Below are 6,000 nucleotides of genomic sequence, written 5' to 3'. Positions count from 1 at the left end.
ATCTATAGCTAAGCAAATAGGTACAGATTATAGACAACTTCAAACACCCAAAATGCTAAAACTATCTCAAGCATTTCTTTGCAGCAGCGAGGGAACGAATACCTGAATTTATAGAGAATGACTGGGAACAGTTTGTCAGTGGACTAAATCAACACTCCTTTAAGCCAAACCTGGAAGGGCATAAACAGAATCATTGGAAAGAAAAATAAACAAGGGTCTCATCCCAACCCGCTGCAGAAGGCTAACGAATTAATCACGAAATGGGCTCATACTTCTAGCTATAACATGCTCTCACCTGAGACTAGGGATGCTTTGTACGACAAATCCAAAGAAAGAAAAGATCTTACCCAGTTCAAGATAAACAAGCAACACGATGACTGTGATGTGCCATTCCCTGAGTTTGAACTTGATGCAGCTCTAACGAGGGGCAGAAGGACTGTACTGGGGAGTATAGTATCACTTACGACATCATTAGGCTGCTAAAATGTGTACCTGGTGATCCACTATTAAAGCTGTATGATATGAGTTATGCCACGGTTCATCTACCCTCCTTATGGACCAACAGCCTAGTTGTATCAATACCTAAACACAATCAACCTGATGAAATTCGCCCCATCTCCCTGACGTAGTGTTTGAGCATACCTTTTGAGAGGATGGTGCTCAATAGACTACTCTACAGAATCAAAGAAAATATGTCACCAAATACTAATGGTTTCACACACAGCAATAGTGTACAAAACTATATCACTACTTTCCTAAAAGTTCATGGGAACAAAAGGCATAAGTGCACCACTTTTCTTGACCTAAAAGCTGCATTTGATATTGTCAATATGCAAGTTATCTTACATGAGCTGGCAAAAATGGATATAAGTGGCCGGCTATCTCTCTAACAGAAAGTCAGTTGTGTTGTTTCAAGGCTACAAAAGTTAAGTTAAAGATATGCCACTTGACACCCCTCAAGGTGGAGTACTTAGCCCCACATTGCTCAATGTACTAATCAATGCATTACTGAAATCGATTTCACAGTGTCTCAGAAATATCCCTAATAAGTATGCTGATGACATGCATACCAAAACATACCCTAAAATGCAAACTCTTCTTAACTGCATACATATAGCCTGTGAAAGCCTTGGCTTCATCATATCTCCAGATAAAACTAATGTCTTCAGTAAACGAATTAGTAACCATAGGAGAGGACCATCTAAGTTGACAATTGTTGGAAACCCGATTGACTATGTCTCCTCCTTGAAATATCTTGGTGTCTCCTTCCCATGTGCTGCAGCTAGTGTGCAAAAACTAATCGACAATGCACAGATAGACTCAGAGCTCTTAAAGCTGTTGCAGGATACATTCCTAATTATGAAGCAAATATCAGAATTGTTAGAACGATATACTTAGCTGGTACTAGGTTTCTAATAGATTTTCACCACCAGTTTTGATCCTGCATAACAGCAAAGGTATCTGTAGACTTGAGAAAATGTAAAATGAAGCCTTAAGAAACATACTTGGTTGCCCGAGGTCCATTAAAGTACTCAACAAGCAGAAAGAACTTGATATTCCCAGCACTGAAAACAGAATACTTGATATCAACCTTATGATAGGACCGAAATTTCTGCGTAGTGATCCACATAGTGTTGTCTATAAAGAATTGTTCAACCACATATGCCATGGCACAAGTGAATCTAAATGTATCCAAATAACAGCCAACCACATGACAATGTTTGGTGTACATAATTTGTGTAAGATTAGGAAGCAGCAGCATTTCCTGCCTCCCTGGCAGATAACTCCCTTTGACATCACTACACTCACTTATCCACCGAAGACACTAATTACTTATAATTTTCACCTTCAACACTTAGCAAAGACCAGTGCTCTTGAACATATATAGAAACTCCAGACTGACAAGAACACAGCCCAATGCATCTATACTGACGGTTCTTATGCCTCTATCTCTGGGAGAGCAGACAGTGCTGCCATTGTGATCAAACCCAATGGTAATAGATTAGAGAAAAATGTTAGAATAAACAACTGAGCATCTACCCTACAAAGTGAATTGTTTCGTCATTCTTATCGCTCTTGAGCAGGTAGAAATCACTGCCACAGACAGCTTAATTATCTCTAACTCTTAATCTTCACTACTTTCCCTTAACACCCTGAGATCACAATTTAACATGGCCTCTGAAGCCAGACACAGATACTCAGACATTACTGCTTAAGGGATTCAAATCAAATTGTTATAGATTTCCTCTCATATAGGTCTCCGTGAGCATGATAAGCTGAGGCTTTAGCTAAATTTGCACTTAGTAATGTTGAAAACAACGTTGGGTAGTCAATCATAACTCTCAAATCCTTTTGCGCTACCGCTCACAGGATGAGCATGGGGAGCACAATAAATTTGCCGGGGACACCGGCACCAATTAATCCCGTAGTTTGTGTAAGTCTTTATGATGGTTGTAAGGATTAGGTTGATAAAGGAGAGAGTCATCAGGATAGACAGCTGGTCAAACGACTGTTCGCTTGGCGTGCTCCAGGTGTATGGTTGATAAGTAGAAGGTAAAATCTGGCGAGGTCGCCTGCTGGAGGTGGTGGGTTAGATGTCTGGTTGGGCGGTTTTGAGGATATTAAGAGGATGCAGTTGGTTTATGAGCAGTTCACATTTGGGGGATCTTGGGTCTGTGTTAAGCCAGTTGGGATGGTGGGCACTGAAATCTCCACAGAAATAAGTGATGGGTATGCTGGTTAGGTTCTGCATTTGGGATGTATATCTGGTTGGACATGTGGAGGGGGAAAGTAGGTGGTGATTATGTTGCAGTTAGTACTACATGGATTGTATTTCCAAGGTAATGTGATTGTCTGTAGTGTCAGTGGTGTTGGAGAAATGGTATGGTTTAATTGACAAGTGTTGCGAATCCTCCTCCTTGTCCTGGATGTCAATCTTCTACAATTGTGTAGCTGAAGACACAAGAGAGCTTGGGTGGTTTAGATTCAAGTCTAGTTTCTTGGATGAGCTCTGTGTGGATGTCGTTTTCTCTGAGCTGGTCGAGTGTATGTTTTTCTCATGCTATTAGCGTTGAGTTGCAGGATGTTTAGTTTGTTGTTTGGGTTCTGTGGAGTAATAAGATTTCCTGGAGAAAGGTAGTTAAGCCTTTTGTGGTATTGTTTGTTGCATGTTTGTGCTAGAGGGGAGGAAGGAGGGAGTGGCTTTTGGTGTGCAGTGTAGGTGGTACTACTGAATGTAGTTGAAGTATCTGACGGAATAGTGGCTTTTGGTAATGGACATCTGGAACTGTGGGGAGAGTTATAGTGGTGGTCCAGGGTTAAGGTTGATTTCACCGACTTGTAGTAGTCGCTGGGAGGTGATGACCAGGCCATTATGTCCCACTTGTGAGGAAATGGATGTAAATGTGTAAGATGGTTGGATACGACCCATAGTTCGGGACAACGGCCAAGGACAGCTTAAGGCTGCACTCCGCGCAGGAGCAGGAAAAGTGTATTTCCTTCGGGGTGAGAAGACCAGTCGTGAGCGAGGTCCCTCGGTGATTGGAACATGTTAGGCATGTGCATCCTGTGATCGCCATGATAGAGTAGACATTGACCTCTCCTCCGTTAAGGGAGAGTAAGGGGCACCTTGTAGTCAAAGAGTGGATGTTAGCCTGGGCAGCGAGATACGTGTTCAACTGCTCTTCTTACATTATTTTGTCTTGATGTTTCATAATAATTGGTTGATGATAGGAAGTGGTTCGTAGTTACCTTGAGATTGATGAAAATTGATCAACATTAACAATTAAGACAGATACACTGACATTATCGGGTAACATAATCCAGTGACGGATATGATGTGCCTCGATTGTTTAGGTCTACAGGGTGTGCGCTACCTTGCCAATGTTTACCAAATAGCATTACTGTGGTCACCTTTGCGTACTGCATGACTGTACCAATAGCATCTCTCAGTTTCTGTTTTACCTGGCCAGTATACGTATACATGCTTACATGCCTTACATTCAACAGCGAAAGCATACCCAATTTTCTGATAGTTAAGCTTACTCTTAATCAAAGTCTTACTGATAGTGTTGTTATACTGGAAAGCAACTTAAAAACACTGCTTTTAGTATTTGTATGACATTTGCTAGGTTAGCAGAATAAGGAAACACAAAGCATTTAGATCTATCATTCTTTTTTCATATTTTCCTTACCAGTTATATAAAATGTTTTCCTGGATTTTTAATAAGCCTTGTTCACAAACCAATTGCTATAACATACTTGCTTAAAGGTGCGTCTTATATGTCTCTATTCATCTTGTAGACTTGAGGAAATCACAAAATTTGAAAAACAGCCATAACTACAGACATTTTTACCGAATGATCATGTACTAAAAAATTAATATAGCTCAGTGTTGACTGGCTTCCTGTAGATCTTGAAGGATAAGTGATATCTTTCCCTAGTTATCAACAAATCAAGAAATGGCAATTTGCTTTCTTTTTCCCATTCAATCTTGAAGTTGCTGTTGGGATGAGTGTTGTGCAATTCATCAAAGAAAACATCGCAATCTTGAGAAGATGGCCATAAGGTACACACATCATCAAAGTATCTTAGCCATAATTCTTGGATGCTTACTGATTGAAATTAGGATGTCAGTCTCGAAGAATTCTATGAATAAGTTACTGAGAATAGAACTGAAGGGATTTCCCATGACTAGACCAAATTCTTTTCTATAGAAATTACCCTCAGCATCTTGGAAACACAAAGTTCTATTAAGTCTTTGAAAGTGTTTATGGGCAGGGATGAGTTAAGACTAAGATCAGGTAATTTCCTCCTCAAGGAAGTGATGGTTTCTTCAGTGGGAACTTAGGTGAATATATATATAACACAAAGTTCTATTAAGTCATTGAAAGTGTTTATGGGCAGGGGTGAGTTAAGACTAAGATCAGGTAATTTCCTCCTCAAGGAAGTGATGGTTTCTTTAGTGGGAACTTAGGTGAGTATATATACCATAACTCCCCTTACCTTACCCTCGTACCTAGATGGTAGCGCATATTCTCTCTATGGTTTCTGCATCTCTCACGAACACCGGGTGGGACCACAGGTCATACGGTATAGTGATACTGTGTGTGTCTTTACCGTAAGGAGTGTCCTCCTTGTGGTAGTTTTATCATGGGCATCACGGGTAGTGAGATGTGTTGAATCGATTTGTGTAATGTTGTTGGGGTTCAGTGTGTCCAGGGCACAGACGAGAAAGTGTAACGTGTCATGAGAGTGTAGTGTTAGGTGGATGTATGTCTGACTGGGTGATGCTTAAGAGTCATTTGTGAGGGCCGTTGTTTATTGCTTGTCGGGTCATTTCGGTATGTATATGTTTTGTCAGTGTTATGCTTGTTGGGTAGGTGGGTGGGGGGATCTGTGATTATAGGTTCTTGAGGTGTTAAGTGAGGGTGAACGTTTTATTTCAACGTAGAAGTTGGTATAGTTATGAAGTGGTTTGCATGAAATAGGTCTAAATGCTGTTGCAAAGACTTGAGTGCCGAGCATATTGAAGTGAGAGGATAGCTGTTTCTTTGAGTGCATTGTTTGTGTTCCGAGGAGATTTCGTTTGCTTATTTGTTATTCGTGTTGCTTATTTGTTGATATTTCTGGGGTGGATATTGAATATCGTTTGTGTGTGTCGTATGTGATATCTAGAACGGCCAGATTTTTATTGAGTGGGAGCGAAAGACCATTTACGGTGATGAAATGGTGCAGATTTTACTGGTGTGTGTCCGGTACCACACATGGACAGAAGAAAAATCCATGATGTCTGTCTCAATCATTTCATCCACTCAGTTTTAAACTACACCTCACCTGTAAGATCATACGAATAAAAGTCACTTGTAAAACATTTGTTTCATTTGTGAAACTCTTTCATACATAAGGAGCCGATGATATTTGACAATAATGTTGACATTAAGAGGGACCTTCTGAAAGGTGGGAGGAGGGAGTAAATCCTTTGCTTGGCAACGTTTTGTG

The sequence above is a fragment of the Panulirus ornatus genome, chromosome 5 (assembly GCF_036320965.1).
Source record: "Panulirus ornatus isolate Po-2019 chromosome 5, ASM3632096v1, whole genome shotgun sequence".
NCBI classification, from domain to species: Eukaryota; Metazoa; Arthropoda; class Malacostraca; order Decapoda; family Palinuridae; genus Panulirus; species Panulirus ornatus.
This window is presented reverse-complemented; position numbering follows the sequence as displayed.